General features: G+C 44.6%; 1 long non-coding RNA gene across 2 annotated transcripts; it reads right to left on the bottom strand.

Annotated features, from left to right (window-relative positions):
- Positions 1-15,880: 15,880 nt before the first annotated feature.
- LOC140259471 (uncharacterized) lies at positions 15,881-19,178 on the bottom strand. 2 transcript variants are annotated; one of them, XR_011905409.1, is made up of 3 exons: positions 18,498-18,578; positions 18,371-18,424; positions 15,881-15,936 (listed from the first exon to the last, which is right to left on the bottom strand). It is a non-coding gene; the product is annotated as an uncharacterized lncRNA (long non-coding RNA). The 2 variants fall into 2 exon arrangements; XR_011905410.1 differs by lacking the exon at positions 18,498-18,578 and adding an exon at positions 19,057-19,178 and having other exon boundaries at positions 15,891-15,936.
- Positions 19,179-23,607: the final 4,429 nt, after the last annotated feature.

Genomic DNA, 23,607 nt, shown 5'->3' with positions numbered 1-23,607 from the left:
CTGATGGAGCAGCGTGGTACGGCTGACAGCTAACAAGAAATTAATTTGGAATACTTTTACTGCTTATTTGCTTGCTTGTCATCCTCTCTGCTGCTGTAGTTGGTTTAATTTTTCATATTTCTGCAGCTCTTGATATCATTTATGTGATGTTTTGCTTTTTGTTTGCACCAGGCCTAGGTCCTGGACTCAGGCGAGTGGCTTTGTCAAGGCAGAAAAAGAGGGGGAGATCCCAAAGGAGCACTGAGCTGTGCCTGGCCTCACAATGTGACCATGTATATCTCAAGGGAACCGAAAAGAAAAGGCAAGAAAAACTAAAAAGTGGGTTTTTTTCACCTGGACTGATGAAATGCTGCCGCCTCCCAGTGAACCTTCCCTTTTCCACGTAGTTTAGCAAAGACTCACATGAGCAGCAAACAACCAAGTTTGAATCTCCCCAGCCCTGCTGTGTTCCCAGCCCACACCTATGAGTGGAGAGCATCCTCACATCAGCCCATGCCTGGGGAAAGGCCACTCCTCTCATTACAGCCGTCCATCATCCCAGCGCCCTTTCCATCCACTGCAGCACTCCTGCAATCCATCGATCAGTGCTCTGGCTAAAGGTCAGGCTGCAGGGCTTGCCTGCTTGGCTGCAAAGGCTTTCCTCTGGTTCCCAAAAGCTCTGGTTCCCATTACAACTGCTCTGTGGGTGCGTCCCACAAGGGTGAGGGCTCACCCAGCTCAGCTCTTGCTTGCCAGAACCAGAAGATGCTGCTGTCAAAAAGAAATAATATATCTCAAAATCACAGAGACTTTGTACTTTATCTGTACCTTATGTGTTACTCCAGGAGCCCACATCTGCACCTTTCTAGAGGTTTCCTCTGCCCAGCTCAGGCTGGATCTGGTAGTCATGGGGATGTTCCTTCCAGGCTTTTCCCACATAGACAGCTTCAGAAATCTCAACATCAAAAGCTTTCCCTGGTAGAATCATAGAATTATGGAATCATTAAGGTTGGAAAAGACCTCTAAGATCGCCAAGCCCAACCCCAACCCATCCCCACCATGCCCACTGCCCACATCCCTCAGTGCCACATCTCCATGGTTCTGAAACAGCTCCACAGATGGTGACCCCACCACTCCCTGTGCAGCTGTGCCACCGCATCACCTCTCTTTCTAAGAATAAATGTTTCCTAATATCCAACCTGACCCTCCCCTGGTGCAACTGAAGGCCATCACCTCTCATCCTATCGCTGTTAACTAGGAGCACAAGCTGACTCCTGCCTTTCTATGTGCCTTCTGCAGGGCTCACCATCAGCCATCCCTGGTGCTGCTGCTCATGACCACACTGCACATATTGTGCTTCCTTCTAGAATACTTCTGTATGCCTTTTTTTTTCCTTTTTCTATTTTTTTTTCACCTCTCCACAGCAGAACCCAGCAGGGAATTAAAGCCCTTTGTATATGGAAACATCATACAATGCTCTAACTCTAAAAGTGCTTTGGGGATCCTCTCGGATAAAAGGTAGCAGAGAAATGTAAATGTATTCTTTGGATGAGCCCTCTGGATTAGCATGTGAATTTTCAATTGCATCGCCCCAGCAAAGCTTGGAGCCGCAGGGTCTCCCATTACACTAATTCACCTGTAATCTCTGCTGCTGACTCTGGTACAGGGGTGGGGAATCCCTCTGTGCCCGCTCCTGCAGCACAGCACTGCACAGCACATCCCGCACACTGCCCTCAGCCAAGGAAAGAAAAGAAAAGAAGAGGAGAGGAGAGGAGAGGAGAGGAGAGGAGAGGAGAGGAGAGGAGAGGAGAGGAGAGGAGAGGAGAGGAGAGGAGAGGAGAGGAGAGGAGAGGAGAGGAGAGGAGAGGAGAGGAGAGGAGAGGAGAGGAGAGGAAAGGAAAGGAAAGGAAAGGAAAGGAAAGGAAAGGAAAGGAAAGGAAAGGAAAGGAAAGGAAAGGAAAGGAAAGGAAAGGAAAGGAAAGGAAAGGAAAGGAAAGGAAAGGAAAGGAAAGGAAAGGAAAGGAAAGGGAGAAGAGAAGAGAAGAGAAGAGAAGAGAAGAGAAGAGAAGAGAAGAGAAGAGAAGAGAAGAGAAGAGAAGAGAAGAGAAGAGAAGAGAAAAGAAAAGAAAAGAAAAGAAAAGAAAAGAAAAGAAAAGAAAAGAAAAGAAAAGAAAAGAAAAGAAAAGAAAAGAAAAAGAAAAAGGCTTTATTTTATTTGTTCTCAAACGTAACACAAGCCCAAGTTTAAGCAAATAAACAAAGAGGGTTATTATGTAATCTGCTGCTTCTCAGCATCTGCGTTTCCGGATGCAAATCGCGGGAGGGCTTTGATTACAGAAACTGGGGCACTCGCAGCCTTGACAACAATTCCTGACGTGCTCTGAATGCAGCACACCCAGTGTGAGCAGAATCCAGCTCCCAGGAGACCCTGCACTGTTCCCTGCAGGCTCCCAAACTCCCAGGGTTATTTCTAGGTGCAAGACCTCTGGAAACAGCTGCTCCAGTGATGTTACACACTTGGAGTTTTATGAATAGAAGAGCTGAAATGAAAGCTCCCAAGTCTGCCTGCATGGAAGATGCACATAGCAAACATTCATCCTGGGCTTCCACTCTCACTGTGTATAGTATTGGCCATAGGAAACAAACCCTATCCTGTTCTGTGCTTTCCACCTCTGGAAGTTGCAGCTTGCAAAGTCGCTTGTTTCTCACTGGCACCATTTCCTACTTTCCCCTGTGACTGCATCATTGCCACACTTCATCTCTCACCCTTACACCCACCATCCATGGGGGTTTAACTTGAAGTCAGCCTTACATGCAAGCATCATACATGTTAGCAAATGCTGATGGAAAGGGAAACGTCCAGTTGCAGGAAGTCACTGCAGACAAAGCCTGGTTACATGGAATAATGGTGAGGCTGTATCACACACATCATTTCCCCAGATATAAATGCACCTCGTGTCCCAAACCAGGTGAGATGACTTATGCCCCACAGTTCTGCCTCTGCTCCAGAGCTAAGTCCAATTTCTCCACGAGAAAAGTACACATGGAACTGATTTACACCATGCCCTTCAGCTTGCCCTATTGGGATATGGAGATGTGTATCCGGAGCCACCATTAACTTCTTTGTGATGGGGTGAGAGGTGAAGGCCTCAAGTTGTGCCAGGGTGGATCTGAATGGATATTAGGAAGAGCTCCTTATCAGAGAGGCTGGTGATGCTGTGGCACAGCTGCCCAGGGGGTGGTGGGGTCCCTGGAGGTGTTCCTGAACCATGGGGATGTGGCACTGAGGAACATGGCTTATGGGGGAAATAAACCAGATGGGTGGGCGGATGGTTGGACTAGATGATCTTAGAGGTTGTTTCTAACCTTAGTGATTTCATGAGCCTCTTTCAGTGCCTGTGGCACCAAAGGAAACAAAATAAACTATTTTTAAACTGTGGTTCTCAATCAAGACAAAAATTGCCCCTGGGCTGTTCAGACACCAGTCCTGGTATCTCTGCTCACACTGTTCCCACTGAAGCCACAAACACTTCTGTGTTTTCTTCCTCCCAGGGTAGGAGGCACAAGCTGCTCCTCTCGTTACCCCCTCTGGATGTATCAGGGAAGAACTGCAGCTCTTTTATGTTCGTGCCCTAATTTATTTCACTAGAGCTTTCCTGCCTTGCAATTTCCACATCTCCCTCACCCGTAAGACATTTTGGTTCCTCTCATCCAGCATCAGAAACACCTGCAGCCGAGCAGAGGGATGCTTGCTTGGTTGGTTCTGTAGACATTCCCAGTGGTATCTGGGGCTTCTGGGGACATAAAGCTGCTAGTGAGCATGCAAAGGAGGATGGTAGTGGAGGTGCCTCTTGTTGTCCCACCTCTGACCTAAGGGCCACTCTGAGACTCATATAAAGCGACCATGAGGGGAGAAGCAACTGTGGGTACATAGACTGTGAGCTTTATGCTCTGCTATCCTCTGTCTTCTTTGGTGTTCTGGCACCAGCCTGCTGCCATGCATCTTTATTTCAAATGGAAGTGTTTGGGAAAAGGCTGTTTCTTTCAGCGTCTCTGGAGTCCTTAACATGTTTTCATGTGCTCTAAAGTGAATAATCATAATAATGGCAATGACGCCCTGTTACAAAGAGTGCGAGTAGTAAAAGCTTCATCACCGCTGCTTGAATAAATCACTAGGAGGCTGTAATATGCATCTCTGACATGCACGGTTTTGATTATTACAAAGTGCTGCTGCACTGTGATGCAGAAGAAGTATGTGCACGGAAGGCAGATCAGAGAGGAGCATCCGTCCCCATGCTCACTTGGAAGAACAGAAACAGAGACAGGATGGGAAGCTGCCTGCCATCTCTGGGATGAGGAGCACAGCATGAGGACGAGCAGGAGATTCTGGGTGGACTCATGCCCACTACATTCATGGATTTAAGAGCGAGACAGCATGTCTGAGCGCACTGCCAGATGCTCTGTTTAAAGTCCATGGAAGAAAACAGGCTCCTCCAGGCAGGAGCTGGGTGTGAGCTGGTTGTAAATGGGATAAATGTCCTTCTGCTTTTGTGCGGAGCAATCCAAGTAAGTTTTGTGGACAAAGCTATCTAACTCCGGTGCCCAAATGTAGGCAAAGCCATTCCCCCAGCTCAGCCCCATGCAGACTATGCAAAGCTACCAGGCTTTCAGAGCTCCAAGGGGATGTCCCACTTGCCACCAGCTCCCATGACCAGCAGCACCAAGGACGAGTTGTGTCCTGTGTCACACGTGTCCCCATGCATGGCTGGATGTGTCTCCACTCTTAGTGATTCCTTGGTGAATGGTGGCTATTCTTGGTGAATACCTGTGGGTATGCAGCACAGTCCCATGTGCCCACTGATTGACTATTTGATTAGTGAGAGGGGGATCTTCTATTCTTCCAGATCTCTCTACATTGTGCACATAGAAATACCTGTTTAGGAGCACAACTGTTTAATTTTCCATGCCCAGAGTGTGAGACACGTCTTCCTTATTTTGCATGAGGGGAAAAATACCACCAAGAGAGCCTGGAACGTGAACGCCGTGGTTATAGATGTGCTGTGCACCCACAAGCATGCACTGCTATATTGAGATGGCAACTGGTGCCATCTTCAGCCAGGCTGAAGACATTCAGCTTGCAATGCAGAGCGAGGACTGACACCATGAAGGCAGTGTGACACCTGGGGAACGACAACCTTTCTTGTTCCTGGGGGATGCTCTTGGCATTTGGTGCAGGTGCTCCCACAGTCTGGAGATACAGCACCATCCTGCAGCTTGCTTCTCTGCTGACAGCAATCCCTGCTGCAGCAAGCTGCCAAAAAAAAAAAGAGAAGAGGTCGATGAAGGAAAAGAGATTGATGGAGATCCCTCTATGGACAGAGGTTTGCCCAGAGCTGTGCTGTTAATTGAACTGGACCGTTTTCAGAAGTACTTAATGCACAGATTCGATATTTGAAATATGGAGGCACTTCATGCACTCAGCCAGCAGCAGCACATGAAAAGTGGGTGCCGGCGTCTGGCGAGTCCAGGAATGCACCTACAAAGCACCCAGACAGGCTGTGCAGACAGGAGTCTGAGCACAGCTGCTGGATTTGCAGACAGAAGACCTTGCTGAAGCGTGTTGATAATAGAAACAGGAAAAGAGTGTGATAAGGAGCTGAGAAGGGATAAAAATGAGACAGCAAAATTAAGGCTTTTGTTATTTTGCCAAGCAACAAAAACTAGAGGGAGTGAGAAAACTCGGCGAGAAATAATAGCAAAGCCACTAGACAAGGTAATAAATATGTCTGATGAACAATGCAGCTCCAGCCAGGAAGAGAAGGATACCATCCTCAATTTGAAACAACCAAAGAAAGCAGGAGTAGAGGTACAGGTAGTTACACTGGAGTGCAAAACTCTGACATCCACATCTAACATTAGAAGTAGAAAAGTTTCCATATTGAAATAAGGTCGTCCCACCTTTAAAGTGGAAGGGGTATGGAGAACTCCAGGTAAGCCAAACCCAATTGCAAACTGATGGAAGACAGCGGTGGTTCTGGGTTCAGACACAGATACTGGATCCATTCCAGGCCAGTTAGTGCTGGTCCTATTGCTGGCACTGCAATGCAGCCTTGGCACTATGGCCTTCAGGGTTTGATGCATGATCAGCATCACCACCAAAACAGGCTTTCTGAAAGACTGTCAGCAAACACTTCCTGCCATTCTGGTTCTTGTTTTAAGAATCTGCTGTTATCTCAACGCTTTGTGCTCCATGTTGGGCACCAAAAGGAATTGCTGTGGTTTAACTCAGCAGGCAGCTCAGCACCACACAGATGTTTGTTCATTCCCACCCAATTTGGTTTGGGGGGAGAGAATCGGGAAAAAAATGTGAAATTCATGGGTTGAGATAAACACAGTTTAACGAGGCAGAAAAGGAAGGGAAAATAACAATGATAAAAGAAGACACGAAACTAGTGACTCACAAAGCAATTGCTCATTACCCACCAACCAATCCACAGCCAACTCCCCCAGCCCTATAGTTCCACATGAGGACACACGGTGTGGGACATCCCTTTGGGCGCTTTGGGTCAGCCATCCTGGTTCTGTCCCCGCCCCATCTCTTTGTGTACCCCCAGCCCCATGCAGGCAGAGCAGTGTGAGATGCTGAAACGCCTTTGGCTCTGAGCAGCACAGCTCAGCAGCGACTAAACATTGCTGGGGTATCAACAGTATTCTCATCCTAAATCACACAGCACCAGAACAGCTACTGGGAAGAAAATTAACTCAACCTCAGCCAAAATCAGGACAGCAGCATCGAGTCCAAGAGCATCACAAAGTGCCCAAAACACTGAGCTGTGGCAAAGTCTGGGGCTGCCCACACCAAGGGGAAAATGTCTGCACACAGCACTGGGATGGCACCTGCTGCCCAGATGAAAGTACGATCTCTGGGCACCAAACTGCAGTGCATCAGCCCAAAAGATCCTTCTGTAAAAATCGGGACTTGAAGTCACATCTGTATCAACCTGAGCATTGGGCCTGTGGTCGAGGAAAGAAAGATTGGAAAGTTACGTGTTTAAAAAAAGCAAGACATTAGAAACCACAAGACTTTTGAGCTATTAGGCTGCCAGGCAAGTCAGAGAGATAGCCCCTAAGATTTATTAACATTATCTGCTACGCAGCTCCCAATTCGGCTTCAGAACTTGTGGGAAGTCTTATTTATCAACCAGAGAGAAAGGACAAATGTAAGAACGGGCCGTGACAGATAATAATTCAACGTGCTGGGTGAACCTACAGAGACTGGCATTTTTCACTTCACTTCTCTGTTTGCAAAGAACTTGGCACTGGCATTGTTTTCATTTAATTTCTCTGTTTGCAAGAGATTTGGCCATTCATTTTGGCTGGAGATCCGATAAGCAAAGCTAAGGAAACACAGGGCACATGTTGTTCTTGAGCGGGGCAGAGTTAGGGAAGCTGAAAACAAGCTTTTTATTAACAACTCAAATATTGGCTGGTTGTTGCAAGGAGGGAGGGAGGAAAAACTTGCTATAGTGGCAAGCTTAGAAAAATCCCAGGTTGATGCTGGAAAGTCTTTATTTTCTGGTTTCTTGCCTTGATAAACACGGTGTCACATTGGAAATTCAAGTCTCACCTTGTGCCAGTGGTCAGTGAGGGGAGATACATGAGAACATGAGACACCAACACAGATGCTGCATGGACTGGTTGGGTGTAGTCAGACTGGGACACACCGGTACAGCATCAGGATGCTCAGATGGGTGCAAGAGCAAATATGGAGATGTGAGTGTGGTGGCAGGCTACTAAAGGGACTTGATCTTGGGTGGGGAGGGGGATGGCCATGCCACCACACCACAGAGCTGGAATTGTCTGATTTAGTGCTGGGCTGATATCTGCCCACTCACCAGAAATACCAAGCTCTCAGCTCAGCTCTTCAGGCAGAGTGGGCAATATGGATGGGATGTTCTGATGGACTGATGGAAAGTGAAGCTCCCTGCAGATGGAAGCTGGCAGGCTCTGAGGGACAGAAATGAGGAAAGAAAAAAGGAGCAGCCACGCCAGGATAAAGAACAAGCTATCTGGGTTATCTCATGGCCAGCAGCTCTGCTTGGGCCTCCCGCTGAAAATTCAGGAGTTGTTCCTCTTATGGGAGGCAGAAAGTGGAGCCTAGAGGTCAAAACACTTGAGTTATGGTCCATCAGAAGCACTTCTCTTCCTCACACTTCTACTGGCGGTGGGTGGAGCTCACCCACTCAGATAGCTCTGATGTGAACAGAAACATAGAATGGCCTGGGTTGAAAAGGACCTCAATGATCATCTAGTTTCAACCCCCTGCTATGTGTAGGGTCACCAACCACCAGGCCAGGCTGCCCAGAGCCACATCCAACCTGGCCTTCAATGCCTCCCGGGATGCGGCATCCACAGCCTCCTTAGGCAGCCTGTTCCAATGCGTCACCTGAACACATCCAATTAACATACAGTCTAGTCCAAATTGTCTGCAATGAGCAGGGATACCTACAGCAGATCAGGTGCTCAGAGCCCCTCCAAGCCTGACCTCAAATGTCTTCAGACGGGACATCCACCACCTTTCTGGGCAACTCAAGCCTGTGCCTTATCATAAAAAATGCTTTTCTTATATCCTATCTTAACCTCCCCTCCTTCAGTTTGAAACCAATCCCCCTTTGTCCCATTCCTGAGTAAACCACAGTCTGAGATGACCATGCTTCACCTTTTCCTAACAATGATACTCCCCCACCAAAAAAAGGGGAGTGAGTTTAGAAAGAGGCGGGTTTCATTCGAGCAGAAACTGGAAGAGACATCATAAAGCAGAGGCAAAATAAGGCAGAACAAGAGTAAGAAGGGGCTGTAAATTTGTCTCCTACCTCTGTGCCCTTTCAGCCTTGCCTCCAGCACCTTTGCCAAGCATTCATGGCAGCTCCAGACAAGCTGGGAAGACCCTGGGAAGCACTGCTGCTTCTGCCACGTTGGCGGGCAGTCACTGCATGCCATGCCATGCATTACAGCTCTTCTTGTCTTCCTGTCATCTGCTTTAGCCTCTCAATGTGATGCAGCACATGTAGCTCCATCTGATATTCACTGCTGAGCTCCACCACTGCTCCCCGCACCCCGTTGTCTTCCAAATGGGTTTCAAGATGGAGGCTCCACCAATGGCTCCAGAGAATTGCAGCCAGGTCTGGCAAAACATATTTCCTAAAAAGGGAAAAGCAAACAGGAAAGCCCAAAGATGATTATAAGAACAGACACAGCTTGCTCGTTTTGCTGGATTTAATTTGTTGATGTGTTAGTTTTCATCAGAAATGTGTTTCCCATATGTTTTATTTAAAATATTGGTTCAGCTGCTTGGAAAAATGAAGGCATTTTAGTCTGCCCACCTCACCCTCCAGAGGAAATAAGTTCTTAAAGGTAGAAAAAGGGGAAAGCGAAAAGCAAATGGAAGAAAATGAAGCACACTTGTGCTGTTCCTGTTGATTGCAAAGCCATTTCTTACTGGAAAAAAACACAAAAAGAATGTTCAGTAAAATAAGAAGTCAGTCCCAGCTGGGATTCTAGGGATAGGTACAGGCTGAGGTGCTTAGCTCTGTAAGACACGGGGTTTTTTTTAATTCTTTGCAACTCACTCATTTTGTCTTACATAAAAGCACCGTTCATCCTTTCCTCAGACTGAATTCTTCATCTTCCCCTGGCTAAAATAAATAAATAAATGAAAGAATTACAGCCTACTTTCCAGCATCTCTCCAACCCTTCTGATTTTCAGCCCGAATCAGTGATTTGCAAAGATGTTATTCCAGTATCTAGCGGGCGCCCTGCAGAATCCACAGATAAATATGCTCCTTTTTGGTCAAGTTAAAGCCTGTTGACGGGATTAAAACTCTCTTGAAATTGCAGAAAGTAGATGAGAAATGCTTCATGAAAAGCTTACTGCCTGGGAGCTGAGTGATTTGGTATAACAGAACGATGCCTGTGATTATTTGACACCGATACATTTGAAGGCACTGGACTTTTGTTAAGTGTGTAGTTAGACAATCAAGCCTTGGAATGTGTTAATTTGTTGGATTGGATGTGATTAGACTCTGCAATGAGGCTATTTTGCTGTGATATTTCTGCTATTGCTTAACCTGACATCCCAGATTCTGCTGAAATAGAGTTTAGTGGTGTTTTCAGTGTGGTAGCGATGCCAGTACGCATTAATTCATGATGGACCACAGGAAATATGGTACTCCAAATGCACTGCATGATTTATAGCCATGTAGAGCTCAGAGTAAACGCAAGAGTAAAATGTGTTGGGCTGTGAAAGGACAAGTAAGGTAATGGGTCTTTGGAGACTCCTCCACAGTGATAACTTCACTCTGTGAGCTGTATTCTGCACATCGGATCACAATGGCCCATTGGCATCCAGCAGTACACAGTTCTGAAGCTGGCTTATCAATATGAATTATAATGAATAAACAAACAAGGTAAAGCAATCAATAGCAGCACTTCCAGAAGAGGAAACAGGACTTCTTGGACAAGAATACACATGTTTTCCAGGCTTTTTAATGCCTGTGTCACCAGCAACGTACAACATCCTATGTGCACAGCTCCCATGCTAAGTGCAAATGGAAAAATAGCATTTTTCAAAGCTTGTGGAGCAACAAATGGATGTTTGGTGTAGGTAGATGCTTCTCTTTTCAGAGTATGAGCTTCTGCAGTGCAAACCTTCACAGCTTCACCACCGGAATAAAAGCGGCACATAGGATGGTTGATCCTTATTTGTCAGGAAAAGGTAAAGACAAAGGCACTGCAGTGTGTCCATCTGACTCCTGCTTTGGAAACAAACATCCCAGCCATTTCCAGTCAACAAAAGTAATCCAAGCTGTGGAAGCTGGTCCTTCATTAATTAACCTCCCATTTTGCCTGGGGCTTGCTCTAATTGATTTAGCACAGAGCTCCTGTTCTCTAAGAATCATAAATAAAAGAAATTTACCCAATTTAACTCCGATATATCTGTTGATCCTATTCTCAGTGGCTCTCTGGCTCTTTATGGTTTAGCAACTTGCAGGAGCACAGCAGTACACCTAAACCTTCTGACGCATGCAGGAAGGCAAGCAGTTCTCTGTTCTACACACCCTGGCCTAAGTATTTGGGAGAAGACAGCTTTTCATTGCTTACATGCTTTGTGCTATGGTCTTGTTCTCAGCTTTGAGACCATTATAAGCCTTTCTCAAAGATCTCAATGAAGCTGGCTGGCTTGGGAGCACTACAAACTGATTTATAATTTAGTTTCTGTGGGCTGTAAGACTTCCAAAGTTACTGTTGTATGTAACTCCCAAACAAATACCTGACAAGGCTATTTCTCCAAAGCCACTTAAGGCAATGGAAAATCCTTGCTCAGCTCTTTGCTTACACCCTTTTATGCAGACGGGGGCAGGTAATGCTGGGGAGCTCAGAATGAGCACAGCTGTGACTCCCTCTCACCTGCACTGTATATAGGAATCCCTGCAGGCTCTGTTCTTGTCTTGCTCACCTTGTTTTGGCTTCTTCAAGGCTTTCCAGGGACACTGGTGCTTCCTGGTATGAACCTGAGTGGGAAGCCATGGTGAGAATCATTGAGAGTGGTGGAGCAAAAAGCATCACCTGAACAGCCAACACCGTGCTTACACAGCTCATCAGAGGTGAGGATGTTTGTGCAAGTTGCCCAGGCACTAGCAGGTAGCAGAAGAAAGTTACATAACTGTTATTAAATAGGTTATGGTTTAAAAGAAGAAGCAGTCTGGACTTACAGAGCATATTTGGGATCAGAGCTTTGAAACATCAATTCAGTTGCTCTGAAATGCAACTTTTCATAATGTGACACGATAAACTTTTCTTCAAGTTCACACCTCTCTCCTTCCTTACCATCTGAACATAACATTCAGCTGTTTGCTTCTGTGGTGCACATGATTTCTTGTAATAAATGTCATTCCATTCATGCAAGAAGGAGGATTTCTCACCGTCCTTGATTCTGCAAGAAGAGCAGCAGTTCTCATACTAAATCATGATGTAGGCTCATCTACATCTCTGATTTGCCTTCTGTGTCTCGTAACACTAGATAAAATTGAAAGCACCGGGTAAAAATGAAGTGTTATCAGGTGAGGACTAAGACTATCTATAATAACTCTAATCCAAATTGGATTAATTATTTGCAGAAAGGGCTAGAACGGCTTGTATTAGATCAAGGGCTAAATGGGTTGAAGTGGGTCGTACAATTTCATGCAGGAATGGGTTAGGTGAAAAGGGCATTTGTCAATGAGCAAAACTTTATTAAACAGCTGCTAATTAAAAACTAACTTGCTACAAGGGTGTCTCTGCACTTCTAAAATCTGTACAAATCACAATTTAACAGTCTTTTGGAACCCCTGGCTGACAGCACATAAAAAGCAACTTCATAGGCAGTCCATCCTCCTGCAGTCTGGATGGGCAAAGAAGGATCTGCCAGCCAGCCAGATCACTGGGGATCCTGTGCTGCCATCCTGTGAGTGGGGTGGATGCAGATGCTGAGATACTGGCATTAATGCAGGAAGCTGGAGAAGTCCATCGGGAAGGCATCCAGCCAGGCAGCTTCATTCACTGAAGGTTTGTTGTAAGGCAAACTTTGTGTGATTTATTAAGGAGACACGCGGGGATTTTGGGACATTCATAAGACACACCATCCCGCTTTAAAACCTCAACCAAACTCAGTGCTCTTCACTCCTCCACCCTATAAACACCTGCCTTCCCCTAGTGCGCTCACAGTAGAGCTCACAGAGGTCTTCCAGTTACTGGGTGCAGTGAAAGTCTTGTCAAGTCTTCTTACAGCATCTTCCCCCTTTTCTCCATTACTCAGCTTTACAAATTTCCTCATTCCAGTTCCCCACCACACACTCTGGTTTTGACTTCTTCCTCTCGTAGTTTCATTCCTATATCGTCCAGCTGTAACTTGGATCTACCCTGCATTTTTCTCCCTCACAGTGAGGCCAACCTTGCTCTGAATCTTCCAGGGCACTTCAGCTTCAGTCATCACAAGGCAATTGCCAGCCTGATCCATTCAACTCCTCTGACCTCTTCAGTCCTTCAGGTACATTGCTCTTCTTTCCCTATTAGCTGACCAGCGCCATCCTCTTCTCATCTCCTTCCTTACCAGCAACCATTGGTATAAATATCAATAATGATGAATTATGAATTGGCTTAGTGCTACTTAATAATTTACTCATTGCTTTAAGTTCTTCCAACGGTCCGTTGGAGCCCAGTGCTTACCTAAAGAGTTTAGCTTCAGAATTTTTTTAACTATTCTCTACCGTATTCAAACAAACAAAAAAGTATGGAAAACTTAAAATAATAATATAACATTGATCTGCGAAGTGTCTGTATTTAAGAAAGATGAAGTTTGATCTGGGAGAAATAATAGAATGTAACAGAGTCCACAGACAGTAATCAGGAACTTATCTCCAAGTGCCAGTCTTACCTCATTTGCTATTCTGGGAGGATGACTTTGTTATCAATAATGAAATGAATTGGTTCCTTCATTTAGAATCTTGCTAATAGCATTCAGGCTCTTATGTGTCCATCTATGCAGTAGACTTAAAGAAAAGTTAATTCTAAAACTGAAGCAAGTTCCTTCACACGCTGTCTTTGGGGGCAGCAAGCAGCAGTCTGTTCTTCCCTTGCTAACACTCAGAGGAAAAAAAAGATGTGGGCTGAAGTCCATCAGGTTCGGTGTCAAATGCAGTTTGGGGGGAAAACTCTCCCTAAAGCAGAAGGTCCTCCATGGCCCCATTTCAGATAAAAACTGCAGATGCCTAAAGCAGAAAAGTTTCCCTTTTGTATAATTTGACCATATCTCACATAATGATGGCAGAAAAAAAACATTAACAAAAGCTTTGATCCTCTATCTGAAAACCACCCAGCACTTTGCCTAAAGGGCATCTTGGCTCCATTCTAATTCATTAAATTTGGGAACATAATTGCATTGTTCTATATTCAACTGCCAGCCACTGCATTTTGTCACGGCAACAACCCATCCTCAGCTTCCTCTAGGTGACCTAGCAAGGGTTGTCCTCTGGCACTCAGGGATGTCCAGTGGGTATCTTAGCTCTTTTAGAGTCAGACCTCTCTTCAGAAAGGCTAGGGAATGTTTATCATAATTAAAGAGAGTTCTCTAATCGGCATTAAAAATGACACTACTGAGAACAGTTATCAAGGACTGAGGACAAGTAAGGCGTTCTAATCAATGCATTGCACTGCTCCTTCCACAGGGAGCAGAGATGCTGGAGAAGACCTCCATGGTCATTGGCTTGTGTCTTCCCCAGCAGTAAAATACCATACCACAAAACCTCTTCTGTAAACAGGTCAAGTTTCTCATGGAATCAGATTCTAGCCATGGACAGATAACCCCTCCCATTACCACTCTGAAGAAGCTGATATAGCAACTCTCTACATCTTTACAGTAAGAAGATGCTTATGCTTACCATAATTGCAAACCCTGGCTCAGCCTGCTCATTAATCACCAGCCAAGAACATGGCACCAAGCAGATGTAGCACTGAAATAAGAGACTGCAACCTGAAGCAGAAGAGTAGAAGAAAAGGTGCTGCAAGGAGAGAGGGGGCAGATCAGTGGATCAAGGCCTGAAGCATTCCAGAAATGAACAGACAACTGGTAGAGAATCCAGAAAGTTTGTTTTTTATCAGTCAAGTGAGCTACAAAAGTGAAGATGAGCTACTTTTCATTTCACAGGATCAAAAGCACAGGATTCGTTTAGAAGTGTACACTGAAATGAAAAAAGAGGAACCTGGTTATCAGATGGCAAGTAGCTGAAGAAGAATGAGTGTAGATATTCTGCAGAGTAAGAAGAAAATATTCTTCTTGAAGGTACAAAAAAGCAGCTGCATTTAGTGACTCTTACTTCCCCTTCAGTGTATACAGACCCAGGTGGGTGCACATGAACATGGTCTCCAAGTTACAGCAGTAGATTTAAGAGAAATACTTGTATATTAAACACAGACTCGTAACATTCAGATCATACATCATTCCTACTACAGGTCTCCATTAGATATTAAAGACAATATTTGTTTGGGTTTTTTTCTTTCTCTGTGATGCATAACAATAACAACAACAAAAAAACCCCACCAAATTTCTCAACAGCACCTTTGAAATATGAATGATCTCCAGGCAAAATGGCATGGAGTAGAACAGGATTCCCATGGGTAGGACCCACCTGCTGTAACTGAGATAGGGCCAGTTGTCCAAGCTGCCACTGTAGGTTCCCTTTATGACCAATAGGGAAAAACAGATGGTGTTTGAACACCTCCAGATGTTTAAGGCTCTCTGCTGTTTTTATAGGGCAAGACTAGCTATGACTCAAAGCTAACTCCTTGACAACTAAAGCCTGAGGTTAAATCCTTCGTCAATTCAAGACTTCCAGAGGAAGCAAAGGCTGAAAGAGCTGAAGTATTGACAGAAATGTGTAATTTCTCCCTTTTGAGCTGCCTCAGAGTACTGGAAAACAGTAAATATGATCCAGATGTTTTTTTTTTTATAGAAGTGCTTCTGGAAGGCCAGAGAAGCAGATACCAGCAATAGGGTCTGCTTGATACTATTCAAAAGAATGGGATAACTGGAGATAATTAGGTAGAGATAATGATTATATGTGGGAGAGTCAAAGAAAAAGTCTCTTTGGATTCCCATAGCTCTCCCAGGAAGAATCCTTCCCAGTGATAGTGGAAGAAGTGCATCCACCTTGGGATATGAGGGCTGGTCCTAACATCAACAGGTAGCTGCTTAAAAGATGGGAAAATAACATACCAGTGTCTGGACGTCACCGGTGGCTCAGGATACTTGTAAATGATCTGAAAGGACCATGAAGGTGAGATGACAACACTGATGTATGAACTGGCTCTGGACCGTAAAGAGGGCTGGCAGCAAAACATGGGAGAAAAATCTTCAGACGCTGACTAGATGAGAAAATGAGTTGAAAATTTGGCTCAGATTAACATAGAATAATGCAACATGAGAAGAAAAGCCCTACATTTGCACCCATAATTACAGGCTTTGAGCTAGTTATTGATTTTCAGGAATGAGTTCTTGGAGACACAGGAGTTTCCCTCTTGAAAAAGATGGGATAGTGCTGGGGAAGGATCAGCAATGGACAAGGTGTATGATCGGAAGTCTGGAATAAGAATCATGGTAGATCTCTTCGGTTGGAAAACAAAACATCTTGAGGGGGAAAAAAAAAGAGATTTGGGAGTGGACTGAAGAGGGTACATGACTAATAGGGCACAGGAAGCAAGGAGCATAGGACTGGCATAGATAGAGGCAAACTCAGAAATAATGGAAGATGAGCTTTGGACTCACCATCACTCCATGATACAAAGGCTAAAAAGAAATGTGAATCATTAAAAAGGTATACCAATCAGTGTATGAAATAGCTCTGAAAACCATTAAATATAGGGATACTATCTTCTCCTATATGGTGCAAGTCACTGGAGACTTCCAGCAGGCATTGGAGAGGAATCAAAGTGTTTCCCCTCTTTTCATTTTTCTCCATATCAGCAGAAAATACTGCTCTGAGCAGAACCATCTAGTGGCCATGCCTTGTCTCCAGGAAAGCCATTCAAACACAGAGCAGAAGTCTGAGATTGCTGCAGGTAGTGAGTGAAAATAATTGTAAATCATATCATTTCGCAGAAGACAAATCCATCATCTACAAGAGATGCGTATTATTTATTTTTCCCTTTCATGAGAGCTTGTTACATTAAACTATTTTGTACATGTTTGATCTCTTCTACTACTTCAAGGGGCTACTAGACTCACTTAACAGTTATTTATTGTAGAGATAGAAATGGAAGGAAAGCTGATTTTTAACGCTAGAGTATCATTTACTGTCTGGATGTGCATAACCATGAGAAATTATTAGGTATGGGCATAAAGCTGTATAGTTTGAGCCCAGGGGTTATTGAAAGATGCCTACACAAAAACAGCTCCAGTATGCGTGCCATGCAGGCAGCCTGCACAACAGACAAAGTATACCTTTCGGCAGCTATTTTTCCAATTACTCACTGTGATAGAAACATATCTGCAGATCAAAATCCAGACCCCAGGTAGATGCTGCTGTTGTATAGCGTTGGACATTCACACTCAGTGTGTTTCCATCAGATTCATTAGTTCTTCTCAGAAATAATATTTCCCAAGCTCCCCCTTTTTCCTTCCCCTGCTCCTACCTGTGCACCATGACAGGCACTCAAGGCTTCAGGATGCTTAGTCCTGAACTGCCCGTTGACTCAAACCATTTCTACTTCTGTCACTCCTATTTATTAAGCTCACACGCAGCACCTTCTGCTTCCACACCAACTCAAACAAAGCCGGCCACATCTCCCACGCAACCACTCTTTCTTTACCCCACAAAGTCATATTAGATTTGGGGTTCAGTTTGCTTTTGATTTTGTAGAACCTTACGAATGTCTAGGGATATCCACATCCCATGTATGATGGGAGGCAGAGATCAAACCCACTTTATCACTGTGGCAAAGAGTGACGCTATTCTGTGCAGGAAGCTGCCTGGTTTTATTTTGGCAGACATCTTTCTAGGACTTTCCCTCCCTTTGCTTTGCAGTGGTTTCTTTCCCCAGGGAGTACAGATCCCACTGAAGCATGTTGCACTCAATCTCAGAGGTTTTCAAGTGTGTTTTCTTGCTGATTTTATGCCAAAAATTTACCTCTATGAAAACAAGAGGAAGATTTGGTTTTCAAAATGGACCATTGAGGCAGTGCACACCATTGGGAGTGACTGATAGGCTCTCATCTGTACCTGGTTTGTACCTCCTTTTGATCCCCTCACCAGAGATTTGGGCATCAGTTGGGTGGGAGAGGTGGTGTGTTCAATGCAATTTAATGGGAAAAGAGCATAAGAGAAGAAGGAATGCATAACACATATTCCTGAACTTAAAAAGCACAATGACAACATCCCTGATGCAGGAAGAAAACAAGAACGAATGGCACAAGGAGAAAGTTGTGGCTGAATGAGGTAACCTACAGCAGATTGGAAACGATAAAGGGAAGATATCAAAGTGGGAACAAGATGTGGAAATGTATGAGCAGAAGGTCAGTGTGCAAGAGATGTGAATGAATTATAATTAGTAAGGGATAAAAAAAAGTTGCAAGAAGATAAATATTTAAAGGTGAGGAAAATGAAATAAATCCTTGGGTAGTTCCACGAGGTGTGAATAATAGATAATACGGAGAAAGCTTAAGCATTCAGCGCACCCATCACTTAAAAATAAAATGCTTTTTTCTTTCCTTTTTTTAAAGTAATTATTAATGCAATTAATTTTAATAGGAGAAGAAGGAAAATGGGAGCTCAACCCTAAGGGCTGTCCCAACAGTCCCTACCTCATTTGCCTTTGCTTGTGAGAACACAGGGAGGAAGAGCAGCATCCCGGATGGCTGGAAAGGAACATTTGCCATTAGGAAAGGAGTAGTTGGGGAACCAAGGGAAATACAGACAGGTCAGTCTAACCTCAGTACTTGGGAAAATACCAGAACAAGCTGTTAAGCAGCAGTTTGTAAGCATCTGGAGGGTAATAAGGTAATAAGAGCGAGCCCACATGGATTTGACAAAAACAGTTTGTGTCAAACCAATCTAATTTCCTCTTCTTGGCAGGATAAGTGGTCTGGAGGATAGGGAAAAGTGGCAGATGTGCTATTTCTTGGCACTGTGAAGGATTATGACGTAGTCCCACAGGGCAATCTTGTGATAGGGAAATACCACCTGCAGGAAATGTCTGTGGTGGTGAAGCAACCCTGAAAACATTCCTTGGGCAACAGCTGTAGGTAGTTCACAGCCCCCATTAGAGGCTTTGTCAAATGGGGCTGTGTCTTGTGCTGCACGCTAGCCCATGTTTTCATGCCTACCTTTCAGATTAGAACTGAATAAAATTAGCACAACATATTCTGGCAACGTGGGCAGTTTTTCTGGCAAGTGAAATAAACCTGATGCTTGCACATTGGAAACTGAGTTGATTTGTGCTTGTGTCACCCCCAAAACAGGCAATTATCAACCCAGACCTTGCACTGACCTGCTGCAGGTACCAGAATACTCCTTGCCCCAAAGCACTCTGACTTCCTCCTTGCAGCTGTCCTTTCAGGGTGCCTTTGCTTTATGCCAAGCTGCCATTTCAGCAGCTCAGGAGGCATCTCAGATCTAAACCCAGGCTGAGGTCCAGGCGAGTATTCTCCTATCTCAGAAACAGAAAAAAAAGTAATGAAATAAAACACAAAGCACAATCAGATTTGTATCGAGCTACAAGAGGAACATCTATTATTTTTTTTCTCCTGTGTTGTTCACTCACGATGAATGGTGGAGTTTATCACCACAGGGGACAGCTGGGTGGCACTACTCTCCACCTGGCACATCCATGTGAGAACACTGCATCCCCTCTTTGGATGCTCCTTCAAGTTTCCTTCCTGCACTCTTAGTGTGTTCCTTATAGAAAGAGGTCTGGGAAGGAGCTGCAGGAGTGGGCTGTGTGCCCCTGCACAACACAAGGCAAAGAGCCTGAACACTGCTGCTCCTGTGTCTGTTCTCCCTAACCTCCAGTGACGGGGGTCCTTCAGCCCAGACATCCCACATCTCCTGGGAGCACCTCTGATTCTGAAGTACTCTGGGGGGGGGGGTTTGGAACAGAATGTGATCTTGATGAACCAGAGATGCAATCCAAAATAAAAACAATCCAGTTCCGTAGAGGCAAACACCAACAGCTTGGTTTGGGATTGGGGCAGGTGAGGTTACCCTTATCAGCAAAGCTGCTCTGGGAATTCCCATCCCTGTCCCCATCTTTGCCTTAGCAGAAATGTGCAGTGATTGTCTGTTTGTGGGGCTGCATTACAAAGCAGCTTCCTGAGCCAAGTCAGAATAAAAATGCCTCTCCTTATTCGTTATTGCTAACCTGGCTCACTTCTATGCTCAGTTCACTGCACAGCCCCACAGCCAGCTCTATCAGCACATACATGGAGGAAGCGCAGCTGAAGTCATGTTGCCTGCACATACATTTTGAGCAAGAAAAAAACAGATGTGTGAGTACCATACGGAGAAAAGCACATTAGAAAAGCTAACATGAAGCCTAGAGCCTATGACAAACTTGGTTTGAGTCAGTGGTGTGATGCCATTGCAAAAATGCAGCCGAACAACGGCTGCAACCTAATTTGATTCTGGAATGCAGCAACAAGAGGCATACACCATTGGGAGACCATTGATGGAGGGCTGGGGCTTTTCTTGGCAATGCATTTTAATAATTGTGCTAGCAGAAAAAGAAGTCCTATACTTGAAATGGGAGAAACAGATGAATTTTCCCTTCCAGAAAAGAGGGGAATTGAGGGAAGCATAGTCCCCCACATAGGAAAAACAGCTATGAAGAGCAACAGCAACTTGCTGTCTGTCTTGCATTGGGTGAAAGGCAAAAAATAAATGCACAGCTGATTTTGCATCAAAAAGACTTCAGAAAGATAATAAGAAAAAAAGAAACCAACACAAAACACTGCCCATCAAGAGAGGGAAGCACAGATCAGGCTGGGGACAGCTATACTGAGACAACAGCAGGAGAAAACCCTATTAAGGCATCTCTTAAGGGCTGATCCTTGGCTCTGCTTCAGTTCAAGTGGTAGATTAAATGATCTCCTGAGGCTCCTTTCAGTCTTGCATCCTCTGAGCTACAACGATTCATTTTTAGCATCACACAAAATTGTTGCCAAAAAATAAATAAAAAGAAAAAAAAAAAAAAAAGAACACAAAAAATGCTTCAGCAATGACAACCCATCTACAAACAAGGCGACCCGATCCTGAACTCTGCTTGAAAGTGAACGTACAAAAGACAGAGTGAGAATGGAGAAGGCTGAAGGAGCAGCTAACATAATGATTAAGGACTTGGAAAATAGCAACATGGTTTTCACGCTGTGGTTTAAAAGGAGATGAAATCTGGGGAAGATCACATTAAGCAAACTGAAGGACAACTGGGGGTACTCAGAAGCTTGACTCCTGCATGTCCAGAATTCTACTTTATCGACACACATCAGACTGAAGACTTAATGAGGAAAGCTGGGCAGAAGTTGGCACTGGTTTTTCGTTTGTTTTATAGTAATTGGTTTCTGCAACAGATAATTAACTGTGGAACTCACTCCTGTAAGACATGTCAGAGACTGAGAACTTGCCAAGGAGAGATAGAAAGGGAGAAGTGCTCATATGAAAGTGAGCTGGAATGTGTGTTTTGGAGGAGTAAATGGCTCCTGCTCATAGACGAACTGTCATTAAGCCCCACAGACAGGAAAGATAAGCAGCATTCCCTCAGGATGGACGTCTATTCCACGTGGTGCTGCTCACTCTATCAGCGAGAAAACATCACTGGGAAGATCTATGGTCTGCTGAGCTGCAATTGGGTTCTCAGAGCAGAAAGAAACACCAGCAATGCATCTACAGGCTGCACGTTGGCACTGGAATATCTGGGCACTGAAAAGACCTTTAAAGGTTAGCTGCAGGGGAACACATTGATTTGCAAAGTTGCACGGGAAAAAGACAATAAAGACATTATTGCTTAATATTTAAGTACGCTGCCTACAATAAACAGCTCTTCGTGCAAAAAAAAGAGCCCCCACCTGCTTCCTAGCTTGGCTTTTATCGCCATGAAATGGAAGCAGAATTCAGCTCCACCCTGATGGGTCTTTTATGAACTGGTGGTTAGAATTTGATGATAATAAGTCGCAGTGTGATGGCAAAGAAGCATCTCAATTGAATAAATATGTATCTTAAAATTGCATCCAGCGAAACCAGTGGGCAGGAAAAACAGTCAGATCCAACACCTTTATTTCCAATACATTTATTTTATCTTTGTTTTAGGCCTTCTTGCCCCTCTAGCAAAGGTTGTAAATTATTTAACTGCTGCAGCTCAGACTTCTCTTTTTTTACTGTCTAATAAACTCTGAGAAACGTAAATCTATTTTAGGCCCTTTTTAAAAATAATTGAGAGTGGTGACAACCAAAACAGGAATTGCAGCAACAATTCAAGGCAGGGCGTCAGTGAGTTGTGAACACAGCAGGAGATTTCAGCAGAAAGCTTAGAAAGGAGGCATTGTTGGCTTATTTCTGGCCATAGATGCTTCTTTCCCTTTTTATAAATTTAATAATTTATGGATTTGATGCTTGTTTTGTGTCTCTTGGTTGCACGCTTCCTATTAAACACATAATTCAGGTGGTTCCATGATGATATGCTGGGCTGCTGGCACAACAGCCAACCGATGTGAAAAGAGGCAGCAATAAGTTTGTGGGAATGTATTGGGACGTGGAATTCTAAAGGTGGGATCAGGTCACCACCTGATTTCATCAGTCCTCTTTCATCCCCTTGTCCCACCTTTCCCACCATCTTGCACAGTTTGCTGGAAGGAAGGCAAAAGGATTTAAAAGGAGCAGGTAAAAGGCTAAACATGTCACAGGTGACATGAAACCTGCCTTACAGTGCTAGAGGAGAGACATGGGCAGAATGGATGTGCAGTTCTGCAAGGAGGAAGGGGAAAAAAGCAGATATCCAAATGGCAATGGCAGGGGTTCCAACACTGGCAAAAGGTAGCTGAGGGTGGAAGGGAAAATGTACTTTGATGCCAAGATTATACTTGCTGGGCTAATTGCTGGTTAGGTGGTAAAAGCTCATCTGTACCCTCACAAAGGGGCACAACATACAAGGTGGGGGGAACCAAAAGTAGTGTCTACCCCAGCAGCTCCCAGCCCATCACAGGAGCCAATGGGCCATGCAAGGCACATCTCCACAGACCCAGAGCAGCCCAGGGGAGGACAAAGGCAGATCCCTGCCCACTGATATGACGCAGCACTCACTGTTAAAGGTTTACCTAAGGGAAGCTAAAATAACATCGACAACACGTCTCCCCAGCCTTGCAGCTCTACATACATAAGTCAACACAAAGCTCATCCACTATCAGTTGCTCCTTAGAAGCAGATACAACTAGGAGGAAAATGAGCAGCAAGGAAAGGCAGCTTCATTTCCTCTTCTGACAAGGGTCATTGCTCCATTCAGTCATTGCCAGTGGAATTTTGGGCATCTCCCCAGCCCTCCCTGCCATGCACAGCTCCCCAACCCTGTCCTCTGGACTAATGCACACCCTGGCACTGCTGCCAGCATCTCTATTACATGTTTCCATACTCTGTTATCTCGGCATTTGATTTCTGTTTCCAAGCCAAGTGAAACTCATTTGTGCCATAGCTGTCTTGCTTTCAAGTCCTAAATGCACGGAAGTAGGGTAAATATTTACAACTGAGAGCTTAATCAACCACCAGAGAGATAGGCAGACTCTTTCCTGGTAGAACAAGCTTGTTCACATACATCATCCCATACTATTACTCTAGAGCTTCCCAGAGTCCCAGACCCCAATTCAAACACGCTTCCTGTATTAATCTGTCTGTGCTTGCAGACTTTATTATTCTCTTCATCTTCCTGCACATGTTCCGTGGAGTTCAGGAACCTCAAAACCTGACACCACCACCTGAATTTTTTTTTCTGGTAATAAAAACCATATAAAGATAGATTTTCTCCTCATCCAGTGTCACATGGAGCTTACCCAAGTAGAAT

The sequence above is a fragment of the Excalfactoria chinensis genome, chromosome 16 (assembly GCF_039878825.1).
Source record: "Excalfactoria chinensis isolate bCotChi1 chromosome 16, bCotChi1.hap2, whole genome shotgun sequence".
Classification (NCBI taxonomy): Eukaryota; Metazoa; Chordata; class Aves; order Galliformes; family Phasianidae; genus Excalfactoria; species Excalfactoria chinensis.
This window is presented reverse-complemented; position numbering and strand designations above follow the sequence as displayed.